Source organism: Heptranchias perlo, chromosome 23, assembly GCF_035084215.1.
Source record: "Heptranchias perlo isolate sHepPer1 chromosome 23, sHepPer1.hap1, whole genome shotgun sequence".
Classification (NCBI taxonomy): Eukaryota; Metazoa; Chordata; class Chondrichthyes; order Hexanchiformes; family Hexanchidae; genus Heptranchias; species Heptranchias perlo.
In genome coordinates this window covers 39,592,128-39,616,605 of record NC_090347.1, presented here as the reverse complement: position 1 = coordinate 39,616,605, position 24,478 = coordinate 39,592,128, and the positions used below count along the sequence as shown (strand labels likewise).

Sequence of the window (24,478 nt, the reverse complement as noted above, 5' to 3'; positions counted from 1 at the left end):
ACACTTAGAGTACCGTGCACAGTTCTGGTCTCCATATTATAAAAAGAATATAGAGGCACTGGAGAAGATGCAAAAAAGATTTACTAGAATGATGATATCAGAACTGAGAGGTTATACCAATCAGGAAAGATTGAACAGACTGTGGCTCTTTTCTCCAGAAAAGAGAGAACTGAGGGGTGACCTGATAGAGGTCTTTAGGATTCTGAAAGGGTTGGATAGGGTAGACATAGAGAAGATGTTCCCACTTGTGGGGGAGACCAAAACTAGGGGCCAATAGTCAATAATAAATCCAATAGGGAATTCAGGAGAAACTTCTTTACCCAGAGAGTGGTTAGAATGTGGAACTCACTACCACAAGGAGTAGTTGAGACAACTTGCATAGATGTATTTAAGGGGAAGCCAGATAAACACATGCGAGAGAAGGGAATAGAAGGATAAGCTGATAGGGTTCAATGAAGTAGGGAAGGTGGAGGCACATGTGGAGCATAAAACCAATATGGACGTTTTGGGCTGAATGGCCTGTTTCTGTGCTGTACAATCCAGGTATTTCTATGTAGGTAGATATCCTGTAATATAAATCAGGACCAACATGATCTCCTGAACTAGCTTCGATCTCCTAAAGAGGTCGGAGATGAATTTTTTCCCCCTAATTGAACTGGGATTTTTTAATCTCTTTTTTTTGCCTCTCCCAGGAGATATCATGTCTCCAGGTGGGATGGGGAAGAGTATGTATTGTGATGCACAAGGCATCACAACTGTGTGGGACAAGCTGGATGGACAAGTAGGTCTTTTCCTGTCCGTCATTTTCGTATGTTTGTACGTTGGTTTGTTCCCAAACCATTGGGACCTCCCATGTATTCAATGACTCCCTTGTGACGGCTGTCAGAAATTTGTAGGTTATGTCCCGACTCTCACTTAGCATCCTTGATGATTTATTCGATTTTAGCCCTTTAGACGTCTCTAGGAAAGCGTGCAAATGATTTCATAATCATTACACTTAGGGTTAGAGCCTCCAATGATGAGCAGCATGCTACCCTTGAATGAGTTGTTAGAACCTTTCACTCTGAAGTATGTATGAATGCAGCTTTAAAACGTGTATCATGTGGTCTTTGCCAGTGCCACTCAAAGTACACATAAAGCAAAGTCGACCTATTGCAAGATTTCTAGCACCAGAGAAGGATCCCACAGTAAAGATAGAGAGAGGTTACAGGAATTTAAGAATCTTTAAATCCTTCCTTCTAGAACGTGCTTGCCTTGTGGCAGTTCCAGGGGATAATCCCCCTCAGTATTCTGAAAGCCGTGTGCACACTGTGGGGCAATAGTTTACAGCAGAAACAGGTGTAGGTTTACTGGTGCTCAGTCAAATCCACTGGCCAGTTTATAAAGTGCCGGGTGAACCGAATGTGACCTGTATGATTACAGCTGACAGAAGCTTGTCTGTCATTGAATCCGTTGTTGGCCGATATAAGTACAGACCCTGGCACCACCTCTAAACTGACATACGTGTTTCTTGCTGCCTGTGATGTCTGGGGGGAGGTGTAGCGTGGCTCAGTTCCTCAAACTGGATCTGTGCTCTTCTGGACGATGATTGTTCCAAGAATTCTCCAAACTTAGCACAAGAGCTTTGCCTGGTGGGTGGGTAGTTTCTGTTTTGTTTGAATCTGAAGGTAATTTGAAGAATTGGAGCTTTTAGTTTGGAGGATGTTGGTAATCTGATATATAATATCTACGCTTCCATTAGGAAACTCCAATTCACCTTTTCCCTCCAGCATCGAAATCATTCTAGCCCAGACTTGTTCCTCCTCTTCCTACCATTCCTATAGTTACTATATCCTGCTCTATTTCTCTTTACTACATCCTGCTCTATTTCTCTACTACAACCTGCTCTATTTCTTTTTCTTTATTTTTATATTCGTTCATGGGATGTGGGCGTCGCTGGCGAGGCCAGCATTTATTGCCCATCCCTAATTGCCCTTGAGAAGGTGGTGGTGAGCCGCCGCCTTGAACCGCTGCAGTCCATGTGGTGAAGGTTCTCCCACAGTGCTGTTAGGTAGGGAGTTCCAGGATTTTGACCCAGCGACAATGAAGGAACAGCAATGTATTTCTAAGTCGGGATGGTGTGTGACTTGGAGGGGAACGTGCAGGTGGTGTCGTTCCCATGTGCCTGCTGCCCTTGTCCTTCTAGGTGGTAGAGGTCGTGGGTTTGGGAGGTGCTGTCGAAGAAGCCTTGGCGAGTTGCTGCAGTGCATCCTGTGGATGGTACACACTGCAGCCACAGTGCGCCGGTGGTGAAGGGATTGAATGTTTAGGGTGGTGGATGGGGTGCCAATCAAGCGGGCTGCTTTGTCCTGGATGGTGTCAAGCTTCTTGAGTGTTGTTGAAGCTGCACTCATCCAGGCAAGTGGAGAGTATTCCATCACACTCCTGACTTGTGCCTTGTAGATGGTGGAAAGGCCTTCGGGAATTAGGAGGTGAGTCACTCGCCGCAGAATACCCAGTCTCTGACCTGCTCTTGTAGCCACAGTATTTATTTGGCTGGTCCAGTTAAGTTTCTGGTCAATGGTGACCCCCAGGATGTTGATGGTGGGGGATTCGGCGATGGTAATGCCGTTGAATGTCAAGGGGAGGTGGTTCGACATTCTCTTGTTGGAGATGGTCATTGTCTGGTACTTGTCTGGCGCGAATGTTACTATACTATACTCTACTGTATCCTGCTCTATTCCTCTACGATATCCCGCTCTATTCCTCTACGATATCCCGCTCTATTCCTCTACGATATCCCGCTCTATTCCTCTACGATATCCCGCTCTATTCCTCTACGATATCCCGCTCTATTCCTCTACGATATCCCGCTCTATTCCTCGACAATATCCCGCTCTATTTCTCTTTACAATATCCCGCTCTATTCCTCTACAATATCCCGCTCTTTCTCTTGACAATATCCCGCTCTATTTCTCTTGACAATATCCCGCTCTATTTCTCTTTACAATATCCCGCTCTATTCCTCTACAATATCCCGCTCTATTTCTCTTTACAATATCCCGCTCTATTCCTCTACAATATCCCGCTCTATTTCTCTTGACAATATCCCGCTCTATTCCTCGACAATATCCCGCTCTATTTCTCTTTACAATATCCCGTTCTATTTCTCTTTACAATATCCCGTTCTATTTCTCTTTACAATATCCCGCTCTATTTCTCTTTACAATATCCCGTTCTATTTCTCTTTACAATATCCCGTTCTATTTCTCTTTACAATATCCCGTTCTATTTCTCTTTACAATATCCCGCTCTATTTCTCTTTACAATATCCCGCTCTATTTCTCTTTACAATATCCCGCTCTATTTCTCTTTACTATTGTTGTTAGTCATTCTGTCCTGCTCGGTCGGTCTCTCTGCTGTTGTTTTCACAATCACGCTATCCTGCTCTGTCTCTCTCTGCTGTTTTCATAATCACTCTATCCTGCTAGGTCTCTCTCTCTCTCTCTCTCTCTCTTTGCTATTGTTTTCATAATCACTCTATCCTGCTAGGTCTCTCTCTCTCTCTCTCTTTGCTATTGTTTTCATAATCACTCTATCCTGCTCGGTCTCTCTTTGCTATTGTTTTCACAATCACTCTATCCTGTTCGGTGTCTCTCTCTCTCTCTCTTTGCTGTTGTTTTCATAATCACTCTATCCTGCTCGGTCTCTCTTTGCTATTGTTTTCACAATCACTCTATCCTGTTCGGTGTCTCTCTCTCTCTCTCTTTGCTGTTGTTTTCATAATCACTCTATCCTGCTCTGTCTCTCTTTGCTATTGTTTTCACAATCACTCTATCCTGCTCGGTCTCTCTCTCTCTCTCTTTGCTATTGTTTTCATAATCAGTCTATCCTGCTCGGTCTCTCTTTGCCATTGTTTTCACAATGATTCCACCCTGCTCTGTCTCTGTCTCTGTCTCTCTCTCTTTCTCTCCCTGCTGTTGTTTTCACAATCACTCCATCCTGCTGTGTTTTTCCATATAAAAAGTAAAAAAAACAAATTCAAATGCTGGAAATATGACACAAAACTCTCTGTGGAGAGAGAACAAACAAGTTAATGTTTCAGGTTAAACCCGTGAACTGAACTGAAAAAATGAAAGGTGAACAGTCATTTCAATATGATTAGAGCAAAGTGGAGGGGTGAAGAAAAATGACAAGAGTGGAATTATCTGTCAAATGATCTGTAAATTGTTTAAAAGAAAGATATGAGAATGATAGATGACTGAGATGATGACACATTGGAAAGAAGCGTGAACAACATTAGAGAAACAAAGAACATGGGACTACTTAAAGTGGTGGGAGGCAACTCAAGGAAGATGGGAGATCGGAAGCTTGTAGATTAGGTCTGACGTTAACAGGAAACGCTGGCAAAGTTCCAGTCATTCTATCCTTCTCTGTTTCCCCATCTCCTGCTGCTTTTTAGTTAACCATTCTGTCCAATATGACACCACATGGCTATATAACATGAGACGCTTGTTTCACAATCCCATAATGCATTGCAGGACTGAAAGGGAGTTACCGTAGTTATAGGAAGCTGGTAATATTAGTTTGTCTGCCTTGTTTACAAGTACCTGACACTTTATTGATTTTTTTCCTTGCCAGTTTTGACCACTCTTAAAGATGTTGACTCCTTGCTTGAGCTGTCGGTCCATGAGTACTAGGTACCCTTAGAAACCGCACTCAGAAGCCATTATTCATATATGGGCCTAGTCAATGATTGTCGGCAGGTTAGTCAACCACTGGGGACATCGCAGCCAAGAGCCACTTCCTGTCCTCATCCTATTTTCAAATATGCGCACTTCCAGCAGGGGTTTGCTGGACAGCAATGTCCCCCACCTCTACCCTTAAAGGTGCTGGAGCTTCTCTAGCATTACCCAGGCTGAGATCAGCTCACTCAACATAGACCAATCCAAAACCTTTCTGAGCTGTTGCTTATTGAATAAACTTGCTGAGCTTTGAGGGAAGCCTCACCTGATATTTTTGAACTAGTTTTTACATTGACAGCTCCAGCAATTATGAATCTGTGACCTGCATAAGTATAAATAAAATAAAATAAATCAAAATGAACATTGCTACAGCAACTAAAATCTGCCAATTTATGTGTTTGGTGGGCTCCATTTAAACAGAGTCTGGTATTTTCTGTCAGTTTATCTGAATGCTGAGTTCAAGAACTAGTTTCAGGAATTTATTTAGCAAATGTTGAAAAATTTACGTCCTGCCTGACTAAACTGCAAGTACAAATTCCTCTCCTGTTGTAGTGTGAACTGGTCATAAAACATGAGACGAATTTCAAGTAGGTTGCTGCTAACCAGGGACCTTGTGCAGTTTAGGTTAGTCTCACTGGTGGGAAAAATAGCCCGTTACAGCTGGATTGCTTTGGAATACCAGGTCGCATTTGAGAGAAAGCTGTTGAAGTTTCCAGTCTTTTTTGATATGGAAAGAAAGAACTAACGTTTGTGTATAGGAACAGGAATCGACCATTCAGCCCTCGAACATGTTCTGCCATTCAGTTAGGTCATGGCTGAACTGTACCTCAACTCCATTAACCCCACCTTTGTTCCATGTCCCTTGATACCCTTACACAACAAAAATCTATCAATCTCAGTCTTGAAAATTTCACTTGACCTAGCATCCACAGCAATTTGGGGAAGAGAGTTCCAGATTTCTACTACTCTTTGTGTGAAGAAGTGCTTCCTGATTTCGCTCCTGAATGGCCTGGCTCTAATTTTAAGAATATGCCCTCTTGTTTTGGATTCTACCACCAGAGGAAATAGTTTCTCTTTATCCACCCTACTGATTCCCTTTTATCACTTTAAACACCTCGATTAGATTATCCATCAATCTTCTATACTCAATTCTATACTTATTGGCTCAGAAAATCAAGATATAGAATCAGTCTGGGTGGAGTTAAGAAGCACCAAGGGGCAGAAAACACTGGTGGGAGTTGTCTAACAGTAGTGGTAATGTTGGGGATGGGATCAAACAGGAAATTAGAGATGCATGTAACAAGGGTACTACAGTAATCATGGGTGACTTTAATCTGCATATGGACTGGCCAAACTAAATTAGCAATAATACTGTGGAGGATAAATTCTTGGAGTGTGTACGAAATGGTTGTTTAGGCCAGTACGCTGAGGAGCCAACCAGGGAACAGGCTATCCTAGATTGGGTATTGTGCAATGAGAAGGGGCTAATTAATAATCTTGTTGTGCGGGGTCCTTTAGGGAAGAGTGACCATAACACTTCATTAAGATGGAAAGTGAAGTAGCCCAATCTGAAACTAGGGTCCTAAATCTAAACAAAGGAAACTACGAAGGTATGAGGAGTGAATTGGCTATGATAGATTGGGAAGCTTCATTAAAAGGCATGATGGTGGATAGGCAATGACTAACATTTAAGGAACGAATGCATGAATTGCAACAATTATACATTCCTTCTGGCACAAAAACACAAAAGGAAATGCGGTCCAACCATGGCTAACAAAAGAAATTAAGGACAGTATTAGATCCAAAGAGGAGTCATATAAAGTTGCCAGAAAAAGTAGCAGGCCTGAGGATTGGGAACAGTTTAGAATTCAGCAAAAAAGGACCAAGAGATTGATTAAGAGGGGAAAAATAGAGTATGAGAGTAAACTTGCAAGGAACATAAAAGTGGACTGTAAATGCTTCTACAAGTATGTAAAAAGAAAAAGATTAGTGAAGACAAATGTAGGTCCCTTACAGTCAGAAACAGGAGAATTTCTAATGGGGAACAGGGAAATGGCAGAGCAATTAAACAAATACTTTGGTTCTGTCTTCATGGAAGAGGACACAAATAACTTCCCAGAAATGCTAGGGAACCAACAGACTAGTGAGAAGGAGGAATTAAAGGAAATTAGTATTAGTAAAAAAAATAGTGCTGGAGAAATTAATGGGACTGAAAGCCGATAAATCCCCAGGACCTGATAATCTGCATCCCAGAGTATTAAAAAAGGTAGCCATGGAAATAGTGGATGCATTAGTTGTCATCTTCCAAAATTGTATAGATTATGGAACAGTTGCTGCAGATTGGAGGGTGGCAAATGTAACCCCACTATTTAAAAAAGGAGGGAGAGAGAAAACAGGGAACTACAGACCGGTTAGCTTAACATCAGTAATCGGAAAATGCTAGAGTCTATTGTAAAGGATGTGATAACAGGACACTTAGAAAATATCAATAGGATTAGACAAAGTCAACATGGATTTATGAAAGGGAAATCATGTTTGACAAACCTACTGGAGCTTTTTGAGGATGTAACTGGTAGAATAGATAAGGGAGAACCAGTGGATGTGGTGTATTTGGATTTTCAAAAGGCCTTTGATAAAGTCCCAGATGAGAGGCTAGTGTGCAAAATTAAAGCACATGGGATTGGTGGTAATATACTGGCATGGATTGAAAATTGGTTAACAGACAGGAAACAGAGAGTAGGAATAAATGGGTCTTTCTCGGGGTGGCAGGCAGTGACTAGTGAGGTACCGCAGGGATCAGTGCTTGGGCCCCAGCTATTCACTATATATATCAATGATTTGGATGAGGGAACCAAATGCAATATTTCCAAGTTTGCTGACGACATAAAACTAGGTAGGATCATGGATTGTGAGGAGGATGCAAAGAGGCTTCAAGGCGATTTAGACAAGTTGTGTGAGTGGGCAAATACATGGCAGATGTAGTATAATGTGGATAAATGTGAAGTTATCCACTGTGGAAGGGAAAACAGAAAGGCAGAATATTATTTAAATGGTGATAGATTGGGGAATGTTGATGTACAAAGGAACCTGGGTGTCCTTGTACACCAGTCACTGAAAGCAAACATGCAGGTGCAGCAAGCAGTTAGGAAGGGAAATGGTATGCTGGCCTTCATTGCAAGAGGATTTGAGTATAGGAGCAAGGATGCCTTATTGCAGTTATACAGAGCCTTGGTAAGACCACACCTGGAGTATTGTGTGCAGTTTTGGTCTTCTGACCTAAGAAAGGATATACTTGCCATAGAGGGAGTGCAACGAAGGTTCACCAGACTGATCCCTGGGATGGCAGGATTGTCATATGAGGAGAGATTGGGTCGACTCGGCCTGTATTCACTCGATTTTAGAGGAATGAGAGGGGATCTCATTGAAACATATAAAATTCTGACAGGGCTGGACAGACTGGATGCAGGGAGGATGTTTGCCCTGGCTGGGAGGTCCAGAACGAGGGGTCACAGTCTCAGGATATGGGGTAGGATGTTTAGGACTGAGATGAGGAGAAATCTCTTCACTCAGAGGGTGGTGAACCTGTGGAATTCTCTACCTCAGAAGGCTGTGGAGGCCAAGTCACTGAATATATTTAAGATGGAGCTAGATAGATTTCTAGACACAAAAGGCATCAAGGGGCATGGGGAGAGCGTGGGAATATGGTATTGAGATAGAGGATCAGCCATGATCATATTGAATGGCGGAGCAGGCTCGAAGGGCTGAATGGCCTACTCCTGCTCCTATTTTCTATTTTCCTATGTTTCAAGGCAATACAAGCCAAGTTTATGCAACTCGTTCTCATGATTTTTACCCATTAACCCCGGGTATCATTCTGGTGAATCTGCGCTGCACCTATAATCACCTGCACATTCACAGGACACCTCAAAGCGTTTCACAGCCAATGAACTACTTTTTGAAATGTAGTCACCATTGCTGTGGGGACAAACACTGCAGCCAATTTGTGTATAACAAGGTCCCACAAACAGCAAATGAACCACCAGATAATTTGTTTCATCAGGGTGGTGGGTGAGGTGGTGGGCGGACGAACTCCTCACTTTGAGCGGTACAATGGGATCGTTTACATCGATCTGAGAATGGCAGTGAATGAGCCTCGGTTTATTGCCTCATCTGGAAGGCACCTATCGATCGGAAGAGGCACTGCTGGCTCAGGAGGTGCGTGCGCCTCACTATATGGTGTCAGCCACACAGATCAGGAAGGCCACAGGATCAAACCCTGGTCTGTGCTGAGTTAGCTGATCTTAACCGGGCTGCCCCTAGAGAACAGTACAATTGTCCTCAGTACCCCTGGGGCTTGGGAGGGAAAAGAAAATTAATTCAGGGTTCCTGCATTCTCAACATCATCCTGTGACCCCAACTGAAAAGCATGTGGGATGTCAGGTGAGGCCAGAATTAGGGCTTGGCTATGATTCTCCCTGTGACTGAACAGCCTGCTAACTTTGTCCAGTCACACACATGAAGAGTGGTCACTAGGATGAGGTACCAGAATGACTTTAGGAAAGGAGGTGATAAAATTGGGAAAAGAAAAAAAAATAAGAGTAACAACAACAACATTTATATAGCGCCTTTAACGTAGTAAAACGTCCCAAGGTGCTTCACAGGAGTGTTAATCAAACTAAATTTGATACCGAGCCACATGAGATATTAGGATAGGTTAGAGGTAGGTTTTAAGGAGCGTCTTGAAGGAGAGAGAGAGGTGGAGAGACAGAGAGGTTTTGGGAGGGAATTCCAGAACTTAGGGCCTAGGCCTCTTTAGGAACTTTAGCACATTCCCCATCTCACAATCCAGTCGCAAGGTTCTGATTGGATCAGCGGGCGATATTTGACCTACTAAGCATCAGCAATGATTGCCCACTGAAGCTGGCACAGGTGCAAGCATGACATCGCCTCATTTATCAATGCAACCTATTTAGTTACTGAGCCACAGCCATTAATCTGTGAACACTGACAGAGATAAAGTAATATAACAGTATGTCCTGTCGTATTAGCAAGTAAACAACTGATTAGCTTGTTTTACACGTGTTTTGGGGTCATTTTGGGGCCTTCTTGAGGATATCCATATTTTAAAAGCTTTTTACATCGCTGGATATAGAAGCATGGCTCAGTCGTTGGTTATTTATTATCTACTTTAAGCATGTATCTGGGTTACTGGTTCTAAACTGATCTTACATGAAGAAGTAGGTGTGTTTTACTATGTTTTATATGTTTCGCCCCATCCCAATTTGCCCCCCTCCCCTGAAGACTTGTCCCGTGAAAGCCTCTGCCCAACTGGTCATTCGTCGTGTGTGAGTCTAGACAGCGAATGTCAGCAGGATATTCGACTGTGGGGGTGTCATTTCTGAGCCCAATCTTGCTCATAGTCCATGTCCACACCCGTGCAGGGACTTGGTGCTTCGTGATCAGGAGCAGACATGCTGGCTGACCTTTTTCTTCAACATAGCCCAGGAACACCAAGGCTATTTGTAGCGGCCTGATGAGATGGGCTAACTCAGCACAGAGCAGGGAAAGACTCGAGCTCTTGTTCATCTATCTGGCTTTTCTTGGCTCAGTTGGTGGAACTCACTTTTGCCTCAGAGACAGAAGGTTGCAGCTTTCTGCCCCTCTCCGGCATTTGAGCACATGATCAAGGTCAGCACTTTAGCACAGTACCGAGGGATTGCTGCATTGTCGGATGCAGTGTTATACTGAGTGTCTGCCTGTTCAAGTGGACGTAAAAGGTCCCATGACACTATTCAAAGAAGAGCAGCGTGTTCTCATCCCAAAAGAAGCATGAAGAGCCACCTCCTGTGTGGAGAAATAGGACTCCTTTCACTTCATTGGAGATGGAAGACAAGCAGCAACAGTCCTCAAAATCGGAAGTGCAGTTTGGTTCGACCGTTCGTGGAGCAGCATTGAAGGCAGCTGTGGAGCAGCCCAATCATCTCTCCCTCCATTCCTGCTGAAGGAAGGTGATTGGCAACAGTGAACAGCTGAACTGGGTGAGGTGGAAATTAGGCTAATAAAATCAACTGATAACTTTTAACAAGGGAGCACTTACCTCAGTAACAGTACTCAGGGTGGATGGCATATGTCCTTCAAATTGTACATCGCTTAGATGCAAGTAATTCCACTTTATCCAGGGATTTGTGGTAAAAATAACTGCTGTAGTCAAACCCTTCGTTAGGTTGGTCTTGTGAATGAGCACTCCCAGCATGGAGCCTCGGCCGCCAGCTGTGCGGTCATGATCTCTTGATTTCTGCGGATGGCGGGCAAGGCTTCTCACCCGTTGCGCAACCTCGTAATATCAGCTAAAGACATTATTGGAAAATAGGAATAGACTGGATGTCAGACGGGTTCTTCTTTTCCCAGAGAGTAGTGAGCCTCTGGAATGCGTTGCTGGCTTGTGCAGTGTGTGCTGACTCTCTGCATTGCCTTTATGAGGGACCTGGACGGGTGCTTGGATGGGGCAGAGTTCACATCGTATAGAAGTTAAGTGGATCAACAGTTAACGTTTGCATGGCCAATATGATCTCCTGGTCTGGCTTCGATCGCCTGAGGGGGTCGGAGAGGAATTTTCTAGTTTTTTTCCCCCCTTATTGGCCCTGGGTTTTTCTGTTCTTTTGCCTCTCCCAGAAGATTATATACCTGTGGGGATGGCAGGGGCTGGGAAATGTGCAGTCATGATGCTCCAGCCATCGTGAGTGTGGGCAAGCCTGATGGACCAGCTGGTTTTTTCCTGCCCGCCATTTTCATATGTCCGTATTAACTGAGTCCGACTGTATGAGGGAACCAGACAAAGATACTCCTTCAAGCCACTGCCCCAGTAACATCATCAGCACTCACTGCTTAAAAAAAAACACAGATAAAAAGAAAGGACGTTAAAGGTACTTACCCTCATTGTAAAGTGGCATCAAGCAGTCAGGATGGTGGGACTGCTCCTTTAAGATCATGACCCTCTTTCATGACGAGCACTATTCTCCTCAACAACTCTTAACTCTCTATAATGCCCATGACATGAATATCACTCCCAAATTGAGCTAGGCTTTTGGCACCTCTCTCCCACTCCTAAACAGGATACATAACAAAGCTTGTCAGCTGAGAGGCAGTAATTCTCCCACCTCTTAGCCCTCGACCTCTCCCCATCGCAATCATTCTCGTTTCTTGCTATTTTATTAATGCTACTCTGGCCCCTGTTGCTCCGAATTTTCCTATCAACTACTTGTTACCGTACAAAGATAAGTTTTGGCAGATATTTTCCATAGTAATATGCTTGGACGTTTTATTATAATTCTCAGGCGATTTATGTATTCTGGCAACCTGCATCGTTTTTTGTAGTACCTTTAGAGTTTACATTCAAAATAGATAAAAAGTCTACTAAACTCTCATTCACTCACTCAAAAACACACATACACACATTCCTTTCCACACATCCTCTCCGTATCTTCACTATGTTGAAATCAAGACTCAACTTGCAGAAGGTGCAGAGCATATTTACTAGAATGGTACTAGGAATGAGGGACTTCAGTTATGTGAAGAGACTAGAGAAGCAGGGATTGTTCCCCTTACAGCAGAGAAGGTTAAGGGGAGATTTTAATGGAGGAGTTCAAGATTATGAAGGGTTTTGATAGAGTAATTAAGGAGAAACTGTTTCCACTGGCAGGAGGGTCAGTAACCAGAGGACACAGATTTAAGATAATTGCCAAAAAAGCCAAAGGGGAGATGAGGAGAATTTTTTTAATGCAACGAGTTGTTATGATCTGGAATGCGCTGCCTGAAAGGGTGATGGAAGCAGATTCAACAATAACTTTCAAAAGGGAATTGGATAAATACTTGAAAAATTTGCAGGGCTGTGGGGAAGGAGCAGGGGAGTGGGACTAATTGGATAGCTCTTTCAAAGAGCCGGCACAGGCACGATGGGCCAAATGACCTCCTTCTGTGCTATATGATTCTATTTTGTCATCTCCCAGTGTAACACAGACCTCAAAACCGTGGAACCCTTTGCCTTTCTCAATCTTCAGCTTTTTAAATTCCTCAAACCCAGGGTTACCCAAGCTTGATTTCTTTGTCCTGCACTATGGACCTTGGTGCTTTACACGGGTTCCTCAGTACATTTCTCTGGAAGGTATGACTCAAAACAGAAATTTATACAGATTGTGGGGGAGGAATTTTTGGAACTCATTAAAGCCCTAAATTTGTTTGTGATGATACTTATACAGCAACTTAACAGCTCAGTAATGTAGGCAATTACTCAGTGATAGTTTTCACCTAGTGTTAATCTGGCACAATTGGTGAGGCACCAGTCCCAGCATGGAGCCCTGTTAGCGGTGACTGCGGCAGCGGAGGTGAGGCTACAACGTCGTAGTTCTGATTTATTGACATTCGCTTGCCGTTGGCAAAGCTGTGCCCTGCGAGTAAGAAAAGAATGAAAGAACTTGCACTTATTTAGCACCTTTCATGGCCACAGGACGTCCCAAGGCGCTTTACAGCCAATGAAGTACCTTTTGAAGTGTAGACACTGTTGTAATGTAGGAAACGCAGCAGCCAATTTGCGCACAACAAGGTCCCACAAACAGCAATGAGGTAATGACCAGATCATCTATTTTAGTGATGTTGATTGAGGGATAAATATTGGCCATTACACGAAGGAGAACTCCCTTGTTCTTCTTCGAAATAGTGCCCTGGGATCTTTTACATTCACCTGAGAGGGCAGATGGGGCCTTGGTTTAACACCTCAAGCGAAGGACGGAATAGACGGGAGTAGAGCCTCACAAAATGACTGCCGACTGTGAGAGAAGAATGGAGTGTTTTCGATTCCTTCCCGTTTCTACTATCAGACAGCAGAAGCCGTGTCTCACTCATGCTCGTAAGCTACTCACTCCCCCACCCCATTGCGATTTTTATTTTGCTGATTACACCACACTTTTTTCAGATTGAAAAGTAAGAAATAAATTTTCATTAATCAAGTCCAATGGTAGTTTTTTTCTGGTATCGTTGGTGAGCAGTAAACCAGCAGCAATTGCACGGAGGTGTGTGTGAATGGCTCCTGGATCCCTTGTGTCAGGCCTCTCCATCACGATGAGATATCTGTGCTGTCCCCGGTGTGCCGTATCCTCCACTTATCATCAATCATTCTGGTTTGTCTTTATTTACGTCAGCGAGCTGTCAGGATGCAGCAGCGATGGTCGTGTCTACTCCACACCTGTGTTCAGCACACTCTGTCAGACAGAAGGTTGGCTGTGTCTGTGCGCCTGATACACCGTGACCCAGAAAGAGGATTTCGATTTGTTACCATATTCGGTTAAGCCGCATCTGTTCATCAGTAATTAGTGCAGCTGTCATTGCCGTACCAGGACCTGATATTTTCTTATCAATAGGATACGATTTTCTTAGCCATAACAATGAATATAATCCCATCTACGGTCTTTTTTAAAAAAAAATTTTATTCGTTCACGGGATGTGGGCGTCACTGGCAAGGCCGGCATTTATTGCCCATCCCTAGCGAGATTTTTACAACTGAGTGGCTTGCTAGGCCATTTCAGAGGGCAATTAAGAATCAACCACATTGCTGTGGGTCTGGAGTCACATATAGGCCAGACCGGGTAAGGACGGCAGGTTTCCTTCCCTAAAGGACATTAGTGAACCAGATGGGTTTTTACGACAATCCGGTAGTTTCATGGCTATCATTACTGATACTAGTATTTTAATTCCAGATTTTTATTAAATTAATTGAATTTAAATTCGCCAGCCGCCGTGGCGGGATTTGAACTCGTGACTCTGGATTTTAGTCCAGGCCTCTGGATTACTAGCCCAGTAACATAACCAATACGCTACCGTACCCTAATTATTATTTACTGGTCTGCCACAGTAAATAATAATGTATATTGAAACTCTGCAAAAAAAAATATTATTGCATGTCCTGCTGTCTCTATATACAACAACAACTGGCATTTATATAGCGTCTTTAGTAAAACGTCCCAAGACGCTTCACAGGAACGTTATCAGCCGAAATTTGACACCGAGCCACATAAGGTGATATTAGGATAGGTAACCAAAAGCTTGGCAAGAGAGGTAGCTTTTGATGTTAGGTGAACATTTTAAAGAAGAACAGAGAGGCGGAGAGGTTTAGGGAGGGAATTTCAGAGCTTAGGGCCTGGGCAGCTGAAGGCACAGATGCCAATGGTGGAGCAATGGAAATTGGGGATGCACAAGAGGCCAGAATTGGAGGAACAATTATATGCACACTGATCAGTTGCCCACACAACGCCTTGCCATCTATCAATAGGACAGGAGCAGCTGGTTGGCATTCATTTTGCAGCTGGTCCCATGACATTACATATCTCTGCATAAGAGGGTTAAATTATGAGGACAGGTTAGACTCATGGAATAATGCAGCGCAGAAGGAGGCTATTCTCCCATCGTGTCTGTGCCAGCTCTTTGCAAGAGCTATCCAGTTATCACACTCTCCTGCTCTTTCCCCATAGCCCTGCAAATTTTTCCTTTTCAAGTATTTATCCAATTCCCTTTCGAAAGTTACTATCGAATCTACCTCCACCTTTCAGGCTGTGCATTCCAGATCATAAAAATTCGCTGAGTAAAATAATTTCTCCTCATCTCCCCCCTGGCTCTTTTGTGAATTATCTCAAATCTGTGTCTTCTGGTTACTTGCATAAACTTGGCTTGTATTCGTTGAGTATAGAAGATTGAGCGGTGATCTGATCGAAGTGCTTGAAATGTTAAAAGGTTTCAATAGGATAGATATGGAGAAACTATTTCCTCTGGTGAGGGAATCAAGAATGAGGAGACATAATCTTAAAATTACAGCCAGGCCATTTAGGAGGGAAATCATAAATTACCTTTTCACACAAAGGGTAGTAGAAATGTAGAATTCTCTCCCTCAAAAGGCTGTGGCTGTTGGGACAATTGGAGCTTTCAAGACTGAAATTGATAGATTTTTGTTAGATAAGGGTATCAAGGGATATGGGTCAAAGGTGGGTTAATGGAGCTGAGGTACAGATCAGCCATTATGTAATTGAATTGCAGAACAGGTTCAAGGGCCTATTCCTGTTCTTATGTTCCTAAGTAACAAGAAATGCCCTCCAAAAGCATGCAGCTCTCACAGCAAATACAGTGCAGGACATTTCCAGTAATGCGTTCAGGGTCGTGTTGTCATGAGCACAGGGGGATAGCAGGCCACTGGAGATTGGCGACGATAACAAGCAGCAGGCTTCCGCGCTTGAGACCTCTTGAATGCCATGGTACAGAGCAAACTAACTTACTGGAAGGACCCCGTGGCATAGAATTTGAGGGCCATGGTGGCGTAAACCATCAGTGGCATTGCTGATGGTGGACTGTGGTTGCAAGTCTTTTTCTATCATGTGTTAGAGAAGAGGAACAGTCTTCCTGCCTCCTCAGGCACTGATCCTTTATAAGGCCCAGGTAGCTCTATTTATTGCAGTGCACCCAATGCATGCAATATTGGGCAGGTCCTGTTTGATACCTCCTCTACCCTCTTACCTTCTAGGCCTACCGTTTCATGCTCCTCCAAGACATTTGCCAATATGGCACTGGATGCTCAACATGTGCCATCAGACAAACAGATACTCAATTTGGCAGTTGTTCAGTTCCCTGGAGGACCCCTACAGCTTCCTCCACTGCTTGGTGCCCATTTTTATTACACTTTGTGTATATAATGTACACAGGAAGTCTAAGGCTGCTCAACAAGGTTGCCTTTGGTCTTTAACAGACAAAACCAGGCTTATCCACAGAACTTCCTTTATTGTTTGTTATATCAGTTCATAAGTGGAGCAATGCTTTGTTGGCACAAACTCCTCAAAGTTTTCAATATTAATGCCCTACTTTGGGATGGAATAAACTTAATGAATTATAGAATCATTGAAATTACAGCATGGAAGGGAGCCTTCGGTCCATCATGCCTGTATCAGTGTTATCTCATCAAATGAAGCTATCTACTCTAATCCTATCTCCTTACCCTCTCCCTATATTTTTCTCTCTCCTTTTTCCAATACTTATCCAAATGGCTTTCAAATGATGTTATAATCTCTGCCGTAATAGCCACTTGTAGTAAAGCATCCTATGTTCTAAAATCCCCATGAAAACATTTCTCCTAACTTCCCGCTTTGTTCTTCCAATGATAATCCTGTCTTGTCCCCTTTGTAGCAATTCACCAACCAATGGAAACAATTTTTTGTTTGCCCAATCAAAATCTTGGGGCCGATTTTCTGGGTGCACACTGCCGGCAAGGAGCCTTGCCCAATGGCTACATATATCCCAAAATTGTGAGCATTCTGCCTTTGATGTCCCGCCATGCGTGGCCCATGGGTGAGGCTCCCTACTGGCAGTACGTACTCGAAAAGTTGATTCTCAAGCACGAGGACAAGTCAATTGAGAGATGTATAAACTGGGTCCACCTCGAGATGTTGCACTATAAAGGGGAAACTAATACCACTTGGCTGGGACAGTAAGAATGAAATGGCAGGGCCTCATTGTACAGGATGTCCTCATTGAAAGGCATGTCGATAGGACAACTTCTTGACCATGTCAGCCATGGCTCAGTGGTAGCACTCTCGCCTCTGAGACAGAAGGTTGTGGATTTAAGTATCACTCCAGAGACAAGCGCACAAAATCTAGGCTGACAGTCCAGTGCAGTACAGAGGGAGTGCTGCATTGTTGGAAGTGCGGTCCTTTGGATGAGACTTAAACCGAGACCCCGACTTCCCTCTGAGGTGGACGTAAATCCCAAGACACTTTTTCGAAGACGAGCAAGGGAGTTCTCCCCAGTGTCCTGGCCAATATTTATCCCTCAAACAACATCACTAAAACAGATGATCCGGTCATTATCACATTGCTGTTCGTGCTCAAATTGGCTGCCGCGTTTCCAACATTACAATAGTGACTACACTTCAGAAGTACTTTGTTGGCTGTAAAGTGTTTTGGGACGTTCTGAGGCAACTAATAACACTTGGGTGTATGGCTGGGACAGTAAGAATGAAATGGCAGGGCCTCACTGTGCAGACGCTATATCAATGCAAGTCTTCATTTCTTTCTTTCTTTACTGTAGATGGCATGCCTAATTGAGGTGCACTGTTGGGACAGCATTCTACCATAGTGTCTTTCACTGACTTTTTATTGAGATCTACAATCCCGAACAATGTTTTGCTTGAATGCCACTTTCAGGAATGTTCCAACTCACGGCACCATGGAGTGATGAGATGTGAATCCTGGGGAACTGTCAAGTGGAGGTCAAATTCTTCCCCAGAGGTGGAGGGAGCTGAAGAGAAAACTACAGGACTTGTACTTCTATTGTAGCCATAGCCCCAAGAATGGATGCTGGGATAGCCCTATTTCATAACAGCATTCCTTGGAGGGAATCCCAACTTTGGTAAAGTGATGCTGGTGGTGGGCTGTGGCCTTTACAAGGGACTACAACCAAAGAAAGAAAGACTTGCATTTATATAGCATCTATTAGGACCTCACGACATCCCAACATTGCTTTACAACCAATGAAGTACTTTTTTTAAGTGTAGTCACTGTTGTAATGTAGGAAACGTGGCAGCCAATTTGCGCACAGCAAAGTCCCACAAACAGCAATGTGATAATGACCGGATAATCTGTTTTTGATGATGTTGGTTGAGGAATAAATGTTAGCCAGGTCACCTGGGAGAACTCCCCTGCTCTTCTTCGAAATATAGCCATGGGATCTTTTATATCCACCTGAAAGGTCAGATGGGGCCTCGGTTTAACACCTCATCTGAAAGATGGCACCTCCAACAGTACAGTACTCCCTCAGTACTGTATTGGAGTGTCAGCCTAGATTATGCGCTCAAGTCTCTGGATTGGAGCTCGAATCCACAACCTCCTGACTCAGAGGTGAGAGTGCTACCACTGAGCCAAGCCACTGTGGGAGGTAAGCTGCAATTGTTCCCCAGACTATATCATGAGGATATCTCTGGTTAAGTGCTTGTTGAGACAGGGCATGGAAGATAGAGTTTGCTTATTTGTCTCACAAATGACGTAGCAGGATTTTTCGCAGTCTTAAACACTGAGGAATCGCAGAAACTTGAGGGAAGTCTTTTGAAATCTCAGCTCTGAGAATTGGACACCTGGGTCCAATCCACCGAAATGGAAAGTAGCTGATGAAAAATATCATTACATTGAAGCTGTCGCTTTGGAAATAATTTGATAGTATTGAGTTTTTGCTCAGCTTGGGCATCTCACTTGCAAATTTATTTCAGAGGTTGCGATAAATATGTATGAAAATGTTTATTACTGAAAGTTCAGGAGGAAGTTACTGTATTAACTTGGGTCAGAAAAAGAACTCAAAGTGGGAAATTGTTGAGAACTCAGCAATATTCTCAGGCTAGAAATAACCGGAGACCTGACTACATAAGAACATAAGAAATAGGAGCAGGAGTAGGCCAATCGGCCCCTCGAGCCTGCTCCACCATTCAATAAGATCATGGCTGATCTGATCCTAACCTCAAATCTAAATTCATGTCCAATTTCCTGCCCGCTCCCCGTAACCCCTAATTCCCTTTACTTCTAGGAAACTGTATATTTCTGTTTTAAATTTATTTAATGATGTAGCTTCCACAGCTTCCTGGGGCAGCATTTTGAATCATTTTGAACAGCAATAGAAAGTTGGTGGGGATAGGGAAGCTTGGTCAAAGGATGAGATGACCGTTCAAGGCCTTCAAATGCCAGTCTCCTTGGTCAAAGGATGAGATGAAAGGACAGGGCCTTCAGAGCATTTTCTCCTTGGTCAAAGGATGAGGTGAAAGGACAGGGTCTTCCAACAACTGTTTTCTTGATTGAAGGACGCGATGACAGGTCATAGTCATCAAATGCTAGTCTCCTCGGTCGAAAAAATGGGATGAAAGGTCATGTTCTTCAGATGACTCTCTCCTTGGTCCAAGGATGAAATGACATGTTATGGCCTTCAAATGCTAGTCTCCTTAATGAGAGGATAAGATGAAAGGTCATGGCCTTCAGATGACTCTCCTTGTTTGGAGGAAGAGATAACAGGTCAAGGCCTTCAGACAACTCACTGTATCTGTGCAGCTTCCATCATAATTGTAGATAATGTTCAGATGTGGGAAACCTGGCTTTTTTTCCTGTCCTTACTAGCCCAGGGGCTGATACCAGTTGCACCACTGCTCCTGGCTGAGATCAGCTAACTCGGCATAGAAACAGGATCAAAACCTGCGATCTTCCTGAATTACCTGGCTCAGTATCATATTAAGTGGTAGATTACCCACAGAGACATTGGTTTAACAGTGCAGTCAGGAGAGTGTGGAGATTGCAGCCTTAATTGTAGTCTTAACCGTATTGATTATATTGTAGTCTTAAAATATATTATTTGGTCATTAACTGATCGCTGTTGATGGGGCGTTGCTGTGTGCGAATTGGCTGCTGCTTTCCTACATTACAACAATGACTACCCTTCAAAAATACCTCATTGGCTGTAAAGCGCTTAGGGATGTCCTGAGGTCATGAAAGGTGCTTTGTAAATGCAAGTTCCTTATTTCTTTCTTAAGCTCCTGATACGTGTATACAGAGTTTTAGCACCGAGTAGAATGGCCAGTACTGCATCATTTTGAATTGCAGTGTTCCTCGTGGCGGTTCTCTCCATAATTCAGTTATGAATCACATGCAATGAAAGAGAGAAAAGTGGAATCATTGATCTCTCCCAGTGAATTGGTGGGTAAGTGGAGCACGGAGTGTGCCATTGAGCCACACAGATGTTCTGTGCTGAGTTAGCACCCTGGGCTAGGAAGATACGAGATGAAAAAAAATAGCCAAGGTTATTGCTCCTGATCGTTATCCAGTGATTCCTGCCAGAAAGCGAACATGTTTGGAGGATTGGGCTGGGCTGTGATGTTTCCTGTAGTCAACATGTAAAACAACTTGGCTGAAGATTACAAAATGCCCTTGAGGTCCAACAGACCCCCATTTCCTTCTCCCCCAGCATCTTTAACAGTAGGTTGATACTGCACTGGAGATATGCAATATGGGATATCAAACCCACCAGTTGTGAGATGGCCTCCCCTAGGGGCTCTTGTGGGATACTGCAGGGGAATTACTGTCCAATGAAACCATACCATTGGCATCGAGGAAAGGAGGGGGAGAAAGCTGGGAGAAATAAAAAGACAAAGCTATGATCGGCGAATGGTTTTGCGAGTCAACCCTTTCAGTTTTTATTTGTGTTGTTAACTAGAATCAGCAAGTGTTTCAACAAAGTGACAGCTTGAACAGACAGTGACAGGCGCCTCTGTAGGCCCGTGTCCCTGCCGGGGCAAGTTCTGTCTTGCTAGACGTCACCTACAGTTATGTTGTAATTTTGCAATTAAAACAGTGAATATTTGAAAAAAGTAGAACTTATTCCTGAGAGCTGACTTGTGTTGGTTGACATGGTAACAGTAATAGAGAAACGCACCACTTAAGCCTGGCTGATCTCAGAATGATGAGGTCCCGATGTTCAGATTAGATTCTCAAAAATTACATACGTCATCCATCCAGAAAAAACAAAATGACCTGTCAGTCTTCCTGTTGGTTGAAACAGTTCTCATCTGATGGCTCAAGTTGCTAAATACCCTGTCCAGTATGGAACTGAGTAGTAAAGATCTGGAAGGTCCTAGCAGTCTCTGCCAAGTTACGTTCTCATGTGGGGTGCTGCAATTAGCCTCAGTGTCTCTGGGCTGGTGATAGAAAATAAAATCAGCCAAGACTCCTGCTCCTGTGGGCCACCCAGTGACGCCTGTACTTGGTGCATATATGTGGATGTCGAAAGAGGGCAGGATGAAGCTCGGCTGTGATACCCTCCACATAGATGAAAAATGGCCACTTGGGTAAAGTACCGGAGGGCAGCTAGCAGCCTGTAAAACTGTGCTGTCGTAAGGCATTAACACATTCAGGAGAAATGGGAAGAAAATTAAATATAAAACATTGCCAACAATCTTTGTTAAAACTTAACCAAATGCTGCTTCGTTGGTCAAGCAACAAAGTTTTAAGCATTGTATTCAAGTGTCTGACCATCCCTGAGGAATACTCAGGCTGCCCTGTCTCCTAAGAACAAGCAAACTAACATTCAACTGTAAGCCCACTTTATATCACTACAGTCCTTCAGTCATTGTTAACAGCTGATGCCCATTTAGGGCAGTTAGGCCCACTAAACCAAGAGGCTGCCCCTTGGCCCCAGAGTCACATGCCTTTGTTTGATTTAGTAAATGTGAAGGTTTAAAACCAGAAGCTGAAAGAAAATTGAGGTGCAAGCTTTAGGAAAATGCATTGTGGCATTGAGTCATACAGACAGGGGAGGTCCCAGATTTGATCCCTGGTACAGGCTGAGATGGCAGTCTCAGTCTGGGTGATGTTACAGTTGGCATCAGTGTTCCCGGGCTAAAAAGATGTTGGGTGAGGACAGTATGAGGTTTGGTGTAAATCTATCACCCCTCCCCCTCCCTCCCAACACCCAATGGTTAAGTCACCAATCAACATTTACCTTCTAGGCTCCTACATAAAGACGCACCTCTTTGGGGAAGTACTGGGAGGGCTGTCACCCCTGGAACCACACCCAGCATGAGCAAGCACCTGTAACTGTATGATAGAGCACCACAGTAAAGGTGTTGGTTAACATGTTGATGAAATACTTCTGTCTGAAAAGAAAGCTCAGTGCTGACTGAGCTGTAACTTTGTCTAATTAAGCAGCCATCTCACGAGAAAACAGACCAAACGTTTTCAATGTACTTTGTCTTGTACCTATCATTTGGCTGTAACAGAAGTGCTTTCATTTTTCCATATACATAATATAACAGTGATTTTGATTAAGTGTCACGGCCTGAAGCAGGAGATGACATTAAGGGCTCCTTATTCACATGCAGTAGTCAGCGTCTTGGTATATAGTGAGGTAAAAGGCAGACGCAAGCTTAGATCACTTTACTATGGTCATCCATGACTGCCAAACCGATGAGCAAAGGAGTTGGTGTCCCTGGTAACAGTAGACAAACATTTTAAATGTTCACTGTCTTTATCCCGACTGTAATTTCTGGCTGCAGTGAGAATGTTGGGTCAGTAACTGGGTGACTGAGTACCTGAGAAGATTGCCACTGAGCATTACAAATTCAAATTAGGGAGATCCTGTTCACTCACACTTGCCCAGAGCAATCTCCCAGTACAGTCTGCAGTCAGGGTGTACAATCTGGAATCGATTCTAGAGCTAATGGTCTCAAGTTGGTAGTTAAAATGCATGTGCAACCTTTATTCAGCTGAATGTCTGTTGCTCTCCTCACCCGGCTAGAATCAAAATTGCATTTTTGATCTTTAGTTCTGTGCATTAACAGAAAAGACTCCCCTCCTCCTCCCCTCCCCAGCCCGCAAGCCCAGCTAGCTTTATAGACGTTTATTATAACCAGGTCTGACAGCGCTGGAAGCAGTACAGTTTCCATTTTGTTTTATTGCTTTGGTGACACAAGGAACCGCCTCAAGGATGAGATGGTTAAAATGAACTTAAGCATAAAAAAAATAATAAATTCGTGAAAGATGTCCTTTGGAGCTGGCAGCTATTTAGTGCTGTTATTCAGGAGTGTGAATGGAACCAGAGAGCCAGTTACATCCTGCCAGTGTGCAAGGTTCAAAATGTTATTCCTGTGAGTGTTTGGGACCACATCAACAATTTGCATTTATAGAGTGCCTTTAACGTAGTAAAACGTTCCAAGGCACTGAGCGTCATTAGACAAAATTTGACACCGAGCCACGTAAACAAATATTAGGAGAGGTGACCAAAAGCTTGAAAGCGGTAGGTTTTAAGGAGCATCTTAAAGGAGGAGAGAGAGGTAGAGAGGCCTGGAGGTTTATGGAGGGAATTCCTGAGCTTAGGGCCTAGGCTGCTGAAGGCACGGTCGTGAAGGAAATTGGGGATGCACAAGGGGCCAGAATTGGAGGAATGCAGAGTTTTCAGAGGGTTGTTGGGCTAGTGAAGTTACAGAGATAGGGAAGCCGAGGCCATGGAGGGATTTGACAACAAGATTGAGAATTTTAAAATCGAGGCGTTGCCGGATTGGGCGCCAATGTAGGTCAGCGAGCACAGGGGTGATGGGTGAACGGGACTTGGTGCGAGTTAGGATAAGGGCAGCAGAGTTTTGCATGAGCTCAAGTTTATGGAGGGCGTAAGGTAGGAGACAGGCCAAAAGAGCATTGAAATAGTCGAGTCTGGAGGTAACAAAGGTAACAGATGGAAGGAATAATTCCACCATCAAATGCTCCCAGGGTGCACATGCCAGAGAATTGGGGCTATGATGTCGCAGCCCCGTCTCCGACACCCCGCTCCCCCGTTGAATGTGACTTCCCCACCGGGAGTGAGGAATGAGCCCCAGAGTGAAAAGCTGTATGAAAAGTGAGCGGTACAATAATCGTGACAAAACCACTGCTGCTACGTTTATCTTTTAGGGCTTCTTTGAATGTATGTCTTAAACTGCTTTTATGTAACATAGCAGAAATCCTTGTTGCTTGTTCTAGGGCAGGTTCCAAGTTAGGAGAAATTCAAAAACATTAAGTTAATTCAGAAAAGTAGGTCAGAACTCTTGCACTCAGTTCCATAACTGTAAGACGCTGTAAACTTTATAGGGCACTTAATTGAGCATGTGTTTCTGCTAAAATTCAGTATAAGTGGATGTCATTTAGAGAGTGAGACTTTGTGCTTC

General features: G+C 43.7%; 1 protein-coding gene across 3 annotated transcripts in view; it reads left to right on the top strand.

Annotated features, from left to right (window-relative positions):
* spata20 (spermatogenesis associated 20) overlaps positions 1–24,478 on the top strand; it is a 348,450-nt gene that overhangs the window by 215,090 nt on the left and 108,882 nt on the right. The gene's annotated exons all lie outside the window — the stretch shown is intronic.